The sequence below is a fragment of the Channa argus genome, chromosome 3 (assembly GCF_033026475.1).
Source record: "Channa argus isolate prfri chromosome 3, Channa argus male v1.0, whole genome shotgun sequence".
NCBI classification, from domain to species: domain Eukaryota; kingdom Metazoa; phylum Chordata; class Actinopteri; order Anabantiformes; family Channidae; genus Channa; species Channa argus.
In genome coordinates, this window is record NC_090199.1 from 17,839,200 (window position 1) to 17,851,590 (window position 12,391).

At 38.9% G+C, this 12,391-nt stretch overlaps 1 protein-coding gene across 1 annotated transcript in view; it reads right to left on the minus strand.

The window, feature by feature from the left end:
* Nucleotides 1–12,391, minus strand: part of septin9b (septin 9b) — a 71,107-nt gene that overhangs the window by 57,923 nt on the left and 793 nt on the right. The gene's annotated exons all lie outside the window — the stretch shown is intronic.

Genomic DNA, 12,391 nt, shown 5'->3' on the forward strand with positions numbered 1-12,391 from the left:
GCCATGAATAGATTCATTGTTTTGAGATATACTGGTGACCTTTCCAGCCAATACTTTACCCAGTGACAGCTGGGATCGGCTCCAGCATCCCTTAACACAATAAGCAGTGTAGATAATCTTTGAATGTTCAAAATTTCTAGCATTTTCTGGAGACACTTCATAACAGTTGACAGTAAAGTATGTTGTTTGAGCTTGTAAAGATTCAGATGTAGAAGACAGACTGAGAATGCCTCCCTCACTCATACAGTACCTTTCACCGCCTTCCCTCTCTATCACCTGCTGGCAAGATACAGCCAGACACACACACACACTCAAACAGTGGTGTATGAGGTGCAAGAAAAAGGGCCAAAAACCAAAGCCCCAACAGGAGAGAACAATGATGCATGATTGTTTGACTGGTTATGTTGCACAATAAAGGGATGTAGCCTTTTTATTACATTTGATCTACTGAGGGAGCACCTTACACGGCACTTCATCGGATTTTGTAGTTTTGAATGTTTTGTGTGGAGGCATTTTAAAGGGAACTTTACATTTCCTCCAATTTACTTATGTACATACATAAATATATAGACACTCAAAAGCATATCTTCTCACATACAAACACATTCTCTCTCTTTCTTTGCCTTACATACTGTGTACATAGAACTAGCACCTAGCCTATATTTGCACACGATGAGGCAGACAGACATGTGCGCTCGTTCATTCATGCGACACAAGTCAAACACAGGAAGACACAACCCCCACAATAAACTGTGTATTAAACATTGATTGGGAGTGGATGTTGAGCCTTGTGGTGCACATTAATTATTAAAAAATGCAAGCTGTCCCTTCAGAGCACGACCTATGGCCAAATGTGTGACTCAAACATGATAAATTTAGTTATATAACAGTCAAACAAAAACCTCACCAGCATGCCAGCCAACACTAAAGGGATGCCTTAATGGCAGCGATGCACAATGAAGAAGAAAGAAGAGTAGGAAGAAGATAAAAGATAAAAGGCAAAGAGTAGGAGAGAGCCAGGGAAACAGTGAAAGAGGTAAATGAAGGGGAAGAAGAAAGAGACAAGGTGAGGGAGGAGAGAGGGGGGAGTGGAGCAGGAGCTGTTTGTGTCTGCTTCAGGGTTTAAAAACACGTGTAAAATGGGTCAATGCATAAATTCACACACACACACACACACATATCCACAGTGTAGAAAATACCACATTTTAAAACCCTTGAATAATACTGTAATATATGTAACTTGTTATCTATTCCTTATTAAATGGTGCAATTAATCTGTTTGAACATAATTATTTATTCATAGGAAGCTAATAATTCTCTTATTATACCCCCCTATGTAAAAATGCATTCACTATCAACCATCTTCTTGACATTAGAAATGTTTAGTAGAAAAGCTCTATGATCTCCACATGTCTCACTTAGCCCCAATGTGTTTTTAATATTTTGCAGAAGTGCATCTCGGCTACATTGCCGACTATGTATCTGGGGCCTTGATGTGCAACCGCTGGTTCTGCTTTAACTCAATCAATGCACAAGTATAGGTCTGGCTTAAAGTGTAAGGATGCACATATGAACACACAAACGTTAAAAAAATCACAAAACCACTGTAATTCCCATAACTCAGATGCATAGTTTTGCAGATAACTAAAGACAAACAGATTTCACGCACACACACACAAATTCTATTCCATATAATCTACAAAAACTGGTGTCCTCCAAAAACAACAGCAGATGTCCAAGAATCCCAACCTCACATGGGAGATGGTAGAAAGCAAAAAAAAAAAAACGAAATCAGTGTGATGTAGTTCTGCTTGCCACAGTCTGATGACGTCACCATAGCGCTACATAGCACTCATCTTCCCCCTGTTCATCTCCATGATACGCACACACATGCACAGAGAGAGAGAGAGATACGCTCTCCTCCTCATTTGTGTCCACTGCTGCTGCTGCTGCTGCAGCCTACACATCCAACCTGGGGCATGTACAGGGATGACAAAACTCTTCACATCACTCATCTACACAAGCCAAATTTAGAAGACCCCATGCTCTCACGCAACCCATGAGGAAATACATTTTTGTAAATACAGAGCTCGGATCACATGACCCAGACAGATTTCACTGTTCATTTTGTAAATACTAGCCTTTTGAATTATAGAGTAATACCAAAAACCAAGCAATCCACCTCCCAAATCACTTTGATTCTTACAATAGATCACGCAGATGATATTTTTTAGTGCTTTTCTACAGTAACATGCGTGAGGTTATATTTTAACCCTTAGATGCACGCCTGACTGGACCCTGCACTTTTCCATAAGTGGGTCAAAAATGACCCATGTTTGAATCAATATCACTTTTGTCATTTTGGTTAAAAATAATAGTCTGTATTAGATTTTATATTATATAACACACATGCCATACATATAGTCATGTTAGCTAGCTACTTTTGCAAACTATAAAATAGGCAAATTTGAGGATAGATAATAAGAAACACACTCTTTTACACAATAGTCATGAATGACACGCACACACACACACACACACACAGTAGATACAAGAATTTTTTTTTTTTTACCTCAGAAATGTGTGTGCTTGTCCTTCAAGACTACTGTGTGAAAGAATATGTGTGATAGTCTTTGTGGTCCACAGAATATATTCCTCAAAGTCAAAGCATTTTTGACCCACCTATGGAAGCTTGGGGTAATAATACAAAAACTAAGATTTTGTAAAATATATAAATGGCAGGTTAAAAAAATCCAATGGCGTGATAGGAGGTATTCAGACATTATTAGACAGTAAGCACACATCATTACAGCAATCTGGTAATAAGAAGGTCTGACTGTATCTTTGTTCTCCAATCAGACTTTCCAGCTTGACTTGATGGCAACCACATGGGCCCACAGAGAATTCCAACCGACTCTGACCAAGTGTAGTGCAAAGGGATGCAGTGGACAGCTAGTCTGTTGTTCTCCCCTAAATAATTTCAGTGGCTTTAAGTGTCGTCGTTTTTCTGTTGAATAAAATTAGCTAAAAACAATGTATTTTAACTATAAAGGCAAGTTGCATGACTCAGTGTGCTTCCCCTTTACTGGTGTGGTATTTCCGTGCGAGGAACTGAACTGCTGACTTGCTGTGTTAAGTGCACAAATTTAAGCCTGGATTCAATAAAATCTATGAGTGAATGTCTAAGAATTGTAAACATCATTTATTTGCAATATATAAAGCTTTGTCATGGAAAGCTCTTTGGGATCCCAATATATTCATTTAACATTTATGGTTTTCTAAACTGCTTTCCAAAATGTCAATATCATTGTGAAAGAAATTAGGTAACAGTAAATATTTACCTTCACAACCTGAAAAAGTTACAGCCACTTTCTATCGTATTTATGTAGACAATTGTAATTAGGATTCCCATTAGAAAACACACTGCAATTACATGTTTGACCAAATGTCAGGAAGTATATTTCCAAGCAAGAGCAGCAGCTTACCTTTCTCATGGGCCTCATGCAGGGGAGGTCCGCTTGTCAAGATTGTTTCTTGAAATCCATCAAGGAGCAGAACCACCAGCTCACCTGCTGCCACTTCAATCCACTCAATGGGACCCCAGCCTTTTCTAGGTAACTAAGCTCAATCACCTCATTCATTCACCTGTTCCATTTGTACATCTTGTTTATAGCTTATTCTGGGCCAGAGTGGGCTTTGTCTGTCCCCCTGCCTTTCTGCTTTATTTTCAGTTCTGTCTGGTGTTTCCTTTAAGTACATAACGTAAGAGTAAGGCACAATGTTGAGCTGTAGACCACTCACAGTTTGGAAGTGCTCACTACTACCCAGTACACACTCACTGTTGTTTTGAATACGCAACAATTAAAAAAGAAAATACTTATAGTGTAAATTCTGTGTTTACAGATGTTTAATCTGCGTAAAACTAGAGAAACACAGACACTTTGACCGAAAAATAGGATAAGTATGAAACTCTGAAACTGTTCACCATCTCTGTGAGGCTGAACTCAAATATAGTGGAGTCTTAAAAAAAAAGCCTATACCAGCATGGCAACATGTTCTCAATGTCGTTCTTAGATGTTGATATGTTGTACATAAAATATTTTCCCATGTTCATCATTTAGTCATACACATATGCTAATTAGTACTAAAGAAAAAGTAAGGCTGCGGCTGAAATTTGATGATAAAATAAAGTATTGGACAAATTAACAGTTTGACTTGCTGGTGACATTAGATCAAAAGTCAGTGAAGTGAGTATGATTCATCCTCTGGGTATGTGGAATTTACATAGTTTTACACATGTAGCAAGTCATTCAGTAGGGTTTCAGTCTGGAGAACAGTGATGGACCAGCTGACAGACAGATCATTTTAACTATCACTACAGCTGAACCACTGTGTGGATAAAAATAACACAACCTAAATGTAACAGTCAGTATATGTCATCCAAAAAATTAAAATAAAAAATACGCAAACACACTGCTGTGTATAATTACAGCTGATCACAAATTGTAACCACTGTAGATGTTTCACAGCTCATAAACTCAGTAGTCCGAACAAAGTGCAAAATTCATGGCCAAAGTCATAATAAAAGTTGAGTCAGCAATTGCCAGGACTTCCAGTCATTGCTGAGGTGCACTCAACCAATCCTCTGCGAGAACCAGAGAAACTCATGACCACAACCAATAGATGACCTTGTTATGCATGAAACACACACATACTCACACACTTTGTCCAGTCTAATCCAGTCCACAGAAAACCCCATTCCTTCAAGCTATAACTCACAGATGCTCCTCTCTTCCAGTTCTCTGACAATTTAAATCCCACTTTCAGGTCATGTGGACTGTCGGAGGCAGTAAAACTGCTAGTAGTGCAGTCTGCATGTCTGTTCATCCCAGCATGGCTGTGGTAACACTGCTGGCTATTTAATCCTCAACATAAGGTAATCATTAGATGTGAGAGGGAGCTGGCAGTGGGCTATGTAGAATGGGATATCCTCAAAGCTCCAGATCCTTTGCAGGAAAGAAGCCATCCGTTGTGGCAATTGATACATTTGTAGACACAATGTGGGTGTAACAGATTAAGACCTGGCACCTCTCACCCATCTTGCAGGATTTCATAAGAACTCATTTTGTGGGTCTGAGTGCCACTGAGGCAAGAATAAAAACAGCCTGAAATATTAGCTCCACAAATCCATATGAAATTTGTTAAGCTGGAACAATAACAGTCTGTCACCAGTGCTTAGTGTATTCTACAGTGGGTTATATATTTCATTGTGCTTTGTATGTGTTTATGAGTTAGCCAACTGAATAAAGATAGACTAACAGAACGTGGCCAACCAGAGGAAAGTTATGTGATACAATTGATTAACATAAAGCACAGAAACTAGCCACATCAGCGAGGAGGCCTGCTGCTTTCACCTCGATCTCTGCAAATTAGCCTGAACTGATGGAGGGGTGATGCTGGAAAGAGAAAGGAGGGAGAAGGAGAAGAGAGTTCCTGTGGTTCCCTGTGGCGTCAGACCTCTGTAATCAGCGTGCCAAGCTCCTGATGTCTAAATCCACAACGTGAACCCAGACAGTCTACACACACGCACACACAGACACACACAGACATATGTACAGACACATGCACACGGACACACACAGAGCGAGCGCCTGACACATGAGCTCTGTGTTCATGTGGATTTTGGCGAAGGAACATGTCGCAAATACATGCAAAATGACTGAGAGGGAAATACATACTGTATGTACGCAGTGCTGCCCTGCATAATATTATGAAATGAGCATTCGCAAACCCACAGTTTCACACAATTTAGAACATTTCAAGTCAATGTACACTGGTTCAGTCTGTTTGGTTAGTCAGACCAAGATTTTGCACATTAAGACAAAGATCTTAGCTTTTGTTCTCTAGTCAGAGGAGACAAAAACAAAATGGTTTGGTCACTTTGAAAAAGGCTGTAATCAAACACCATCCCAACCATGATGCACTGCAGTGGCAACATCATGCTGTGAGGTTGTTTTGCTGCAAAAAGCCAAAAGCTAAAATTTGGACACAAATGGATCTTTTAGCAGAACAATGATCCTATGCCTACCATGCTAACACAATGCTCAAAGGCCAATAAAATAAAAAAAAAGATGAGGTTGACTACAATTACAAAATCTATAGTATGAGCAACAAGAACAAAGAACAATAATCTGAACTTAAGGCCAAGTGATGTCATCTGGAGGCATTTTTCAGCTAGAATAGAGATATTTTAATATAGGGAAATCAGCGAGAGGTTTCGTGGCATTTATGTGCATGTACTCCTCAAACTAAAACCAAAAGAAGCATGTTCATTAAGAGTGATAGTGTTATTTAAAAAATGCAGCCCAAATACAAGCCAAATGTTTTAAAGTTGAAAACCTAATTAATCATTGGTCACTACTGGACAAAAGATTTAATGGAAATATCCATTACACTTGGAGTTGAAATGATTTAACTCTCATTGTACAAAACTGCAGCTGTTTGCAATGAACAAATCCAATTTGAAATAGCTCGACACACCTTAACGTGAGATGTAGTTCCTCTGAAGTTAACACAAAATGCATCTTTTAATGACTGCAGCCTCAAAATGATGCAACTCATTCATGTCAAGCCTCTTCATTACTTTGTAAAAATGCCTTTTGCTTTTATGACCTGCTGAAAACGTGATGCACAGGAAGTCCCCAGCTTCTGGTAACGTTCCTGAGGAATCTTAGCCAATCCTTCAGTTCACTTGCATTCTTGGGTTTGCATGCTGCAACCACCTTCTCAAATCATTTCTATGGACTTCAAGTCAGGTGACTGTGACACCCATTCTAGAATCTTCCAGAATTTCTGTAAGCAAACCATGGTGCACTTTGAGGTCTGCTTGGGATCATAATCCTGTAAAAAGGTCAATTGATGCCTCAGCTTCCCCACAGACAGCATGTCGTTTTCTTCTATGATGACCTGATACTTGAATTAATTCATCTTGTCTTCCTGCAGGTTTCCAGTGCCAGAAGAAGCAAAGCAGCTCCACGCACCGAGCCACCATGTTGCTTCCCTGTGGGCAGGGTGTTCCTTTTAACGTGTGCTTCAGGCCAGAGAGGTTCCAGTTTCAGAAATGTGGTTGCAGCCCTTGATGGCTTCCTTTTTCTGTCACACCCATCTACAATAGCCAATGTTCCTTTAACTCTGAACTTGCAAAATTTTCTTCCATAAGTTCTCTGGATTTGATTACAAATTTGTACATTTTCTCAATGGAGCTAATTTTCAATGTGGGTTGAATAATTATGTGTGTAACTGTATATATATGTTTATTATGTTTAACAAATTTTCATACAGTGAAGCACACACCAACCCCAAATAAAGAAGGTCAATGTCTAAATACAGGTAACCACAAAGTTGTTGGAACAAAAAAGCTGCCAGCTTTTCTTTAACAGCATAAAGAGTTCTATGTTTCATTTGTTTTAATCAGTTGTTTTAATGCACAGGCATACAAACTGACCCTTTGTCACACAAGAAGAAACATCTTCATTCCTTGCACCACATCAAGTTATGGGCACTAAAAAATACCGTTATAGGATGCTCTCATTAAGCCTTATGATGGCATCTGCTCGAAACATCAGGTTTTTGGTAATGAGCACGCAGCAAAATCATTCACTCGACTGGCTGACTGCTCATCATGATAAGCAGCAGTGACATGGCCTGTTTTCATCCTTATGTTATTCACAGGAGGAGGCTTTGTTAGGCTGAAATGTCATCATCGACCATCACTATTTATAGCTACACTCTGGTACAGTGGCAGATGATGTCATACTTGCATTTGTGTGCGTGTGCACATACATGGGTCTATTCTTCAAGTAAAGAGGTCTCCTTCGAGTATGCATGCAGTGCTGACGTATGGGTCAGCATTTTGAAGCCCACAGCTAAGTTTAATTTGACAGGAATAAGAGCGATAGCTGTAAAGAGAGATAAACTGAGAGATTAATCCACAAGCGACAGAGCAAAAATCACGTGTCACTTCCTGTAGTGGGAGGAAAAGGATTAAACTAATAGATGAGGGAAAGTTTATATAAGCGAGAACATGGTTCAGACCTTTCAGTGAGGGAAACTTTTGTTGAATAACTAATATCTAATGCAGCCCGAGGGAACTAAGACAGTGAGCTTTTGTAGCAGCTCCAAAAGACGACTGATAAAGGTAGTCCAGTACTTAAGGGGCTTTCAAGCCGAGGATATAATGTGATAAGGATTATATGAACCGAAGAGCTTGAAAGCTTAACTCTTAGGTAGTGCATTAAATAGACAATAGCAAAAGCAAAAGTCTCCAAAGACTTTATTCTCACAAGGGGGTAATAGTGAATGTGGTGGCAGCTCGAGCCAATATATGACTCAGACTGAAGGGAATCTAGCTCCACTGTCACTGAAGAGCCATTGTTAGGTGGAAATAAAGAGCCATATTGACTTTTTCATCTGCTAGTTCTCTATGGGACCTCCTAGTGTGGTTTAGTAGGTGGACAGATGACATGCAGGTTAAAGTGTCACAGCAATTTTAGGAAACCAACTAGACCCAAAAGTAATTTAGCCAGTCCCCCAACCGGTGCATCAGAGATTATACGACTGCGCTGATCTGTGGCCAGTTTGAGTTTTATGTTGTTGTAAGTTTTATAGTGATGGGACCTGAGTCAAGGCCTCAGATCATTCTTCTGACAGAAATGACTGATGTTAATAATGGATTAATGGACTGAGTGTTGTAAAGAGAAATGCCAAATATTTGATGGGAACAGCTTCTCTGTTGTGGAAATCCACGGCCTTTATCTGTTTTATAATAATAAAAATGTAATCCCATTGGGTTTATGAATATTAGCTGGAAAAACAAGTCACTTTGCAGTAGAAACAGTAACTCCATGAAAAAGTATTTATCTCATACAGTATAAACCTGCAATGTATGAAACAAGCATCTTGTTTACTTATCCATTACGTCCACTGTAGGTGCACCAGTACTGCAGACAGTCAGCATAGACACAGTTCTGAGTCTGTCCTGAGGCTCATAGACGTTGGAGGCGACAAGCTTTGCATTGTGGCTGCTATAGCAGGCAGATGGATGTAGAAAGTATGAATTAACCTTATGGGAGACACTAATATCCTTATATCATTCTAAAGGAATAAAAAAAAAAATCAATGCATGTAAAAAAAGTGATTTTGTTTATTTTTTTTTTGCTTGTGAGAAGCAAGAACAAGCTGTGAGCACAACACTGTCATACAATAACTTGACTTTAATATTGTCTTGAAAAGTTATTCGTAATTTGTGGAGCAACACTGTCATCCATTTGAAGCAATATTTCCGACCATATGATGGGTACAAATCTAATATGCAGTCACATCCAATTCTACCAACTCCTAATTTCTGTCTCCCTTGTAAAAAATATAATATAAAATCGATATAAAAAAGTACTTGATAATACTGGAACATCTCTAAAACCCAACTAAATACTATTAAAGCTAGATGCAGGACTTTAATTATGAAAGTGGCCTAAATTTATAACAAGTGCACCTCTAGTGCAAATCAAACACTTCAGTGTGTGGGCCATATTCTGTACATGCTTCCCACTATCTGTAATCCAGCTGACTAAATCCTGGTCATCACTCCCTCTGGAATGTACTGCAAGGTTGACTCACTGCAACAATAAGTCATTTTCTTGTAATATTGACAGAGATGGGAATGTTTCCCCAAGACATTCACTGCTGTGGTAGTCACCGTATGTTCACTCTGAGCTTTTAACATGACAATTTAACATTTAGGGTGAAATATAAATCTGTTTAGGAAACTATCTCTACAACTTCCTCTTCCACATCTTCTTTACAGGCCCCCCTATCTGTCAGTATCTTGTGTTCAAGTCAACATTGACAATATGTCTAGGAGGTGTTTTTTTTTTTATCAAAGTTGGAATCTGCACGTAACCTGCCTCCAGCAAATGCTCACCACAAAAGAGTCTATTCAAGCTGAGGACAAGTCTGTTTTCAAAAATGAACCAACCATGAGAATTATATAGCACAGCTGACTGGGATCTTTGAAGCGTAGGAAGATAGAAATAAAAAAGAGCGGAGGAAAAAACTGTGTTTACTCCACTGGGTCTTTCTGTTGATTCAGGGTCACAGTACATGAAACTACAGGACAACGTGAGCACATCCAGTTCATTAAGCCCAGCAAGCTCTGGGTCTCGATGTAATCTCCTAACAGGGTACTAAAAAGTTTTTGTTAGTACTACATTTTGTTAGTTCAGTGATCAACACATTGCTCCTATTTGGAGAGTAAACTTAAGGATGGATGATTTGAGCGGAACACAGATCTGATAACTTTGCTTAAAAGAAATTGCAGGATTTAATTTATTTTTATTTTTTTTCATTTAGTTTCTAAGTTGATTTTTGTGTTTTTTTGGTTTTATGATATTAGAGAAAATAAAGGCTGCAGAAGAACATAAAAAGAATAAACTGAAATTTCCGTACAATATGGTCAGAATTAAGTGAATCAAGACACAGTAGGAGGTCAGGAGAAGCTACCTAATTACATTTCTTTCTTTCTTTTTTTTTTTGCTATTGCTAATTGGGTTCTTTCTCAGTTCAGCCATGATATGATCCAGCCTGGCAGACTGACACTTTAGGGTCAAGATGCTGTTTAAAAAAAAGAAAAAAAAGGCTCTAAGAACTGAAGAGGTTGAGTGTAGCTGCCTGGTCTTACAGTTTGCCTTTTTCTTGAGAGAGATATACTAATATCTGCTAGTAATAATACTGCTGATAATACTGCTAGTCAGCCTAATCATTAAAGTGCATAAAAGCCTCATAGTTAAAATACTTAGTATTATTCAGGGAGTGACTGCTCCTCCGAGCCTCCTCAATGGTATGCTGACATCTAGACATTCTTTGTTTTCCGGGACAATTATTATCAGATACCTAAAGTGACAGACCCACTGTCCAGCTCCACAACAGTCTGACCACCTACCAAGCTACCAATGCACCACTTGCTAAAGACCTAAAGACAACAGCACACAGGTTGAGGGTGATTATATAGTGCCGCAGTTTCAGTGCAGGTGCAGTTGTGAGGATCTGCAGAGACAGAAGCTGACAGTTAGTGATAAGACTCCACAGTCTCTCACCTCTCAAGTATGAACTTTCTCACATTTCTGTTCCTTAAAAGGCCAAGCACTGATTCCCTAAGGCTCCAGACTGTTGCTATGTTTGTGATAGTTGCTGTTAATGTGATTGGTAATCATCAATCACCATATAGATTTCGTGACTATATACAGTAAAATCTCAAAGTAAAACTTGAATTCTGAAAAAGATGTAATGTTTAATATAACAGTATAGACAGATCGTTAATTCAAATAAATTTGCTGATTTGGACTTAAGCCATACAGACTTAAGTCACAACAATAAAGACTTGAAGCTTGGCACGGATCTAATTTACTTTTCACTTGGAAGCAAAGACCTGCTTGTTCCAAAGCCAATCTGTAGGCTTTGAACTGCAAAACCTAGGATGTAAAAAAACAACATTAAAACAGCTATAAAATAGAAAAGTACTACTTGCAGGTTTCTTATGTTTCTGACAATTTGACTTGTTTTTAAAAAACAGATGGATTATGCACACAGAATAACATGATGATTCCTTTTTCAAGCTCTGTGTCACATATGTTTCCAGTTGTCAACGAAAGTCTCGGCAGCATCAACTTTTCTCTGCCACATTTCTCTGTCAGTTTAATCTAGAACACTTTATTTTTCTCCCCAGAGCCCATTTTGTGTACTCCTAAATGCTAAGAGAGGGGGATTCACAGATGGGCCCCAAGCAGGGTGAGAGATGTGTAACACACGCGAACACAACCTACACTATGCCGTACACATACACACAAGCAAAATAAAACGTTAAAAATGTTTGTTAACGCCAACAAAGATGTGCATGTGCACACAGACAAACACATCACTCTGAGTTCATGACGAAAGGAGCCTGAAGCAGCGAGTGCATCTACACAGAAGGTCAGGCTGGGAAGGGCAGATGATGATTCACATCAGACTTTATTACCCAGGGGACCCTAAGGAACTCCCCTGGGCACTGTACTCTTAGCCACAAAAAAAAAAAAAGACAAGAAAAAAAATACTGGCCCAAAACAACAGCAGCACCAACAAACACTAAGTGAAGAGTGTGGCAAGTTGGAAAAGAATGAAAAGATGACTCCATGTAAACAGAAACTTAAAAAGTGTATAATAATGTTCACCAGTGATTTTGACTTTTTCAAATACATTGATTTATTAAGTATATCCTGTGTATTAATACACAGCTTGTTTGGGATTAGTTTGAGATACATCATCAGATTAATTAAGCCTGCGCGAAAGTAGGACACAT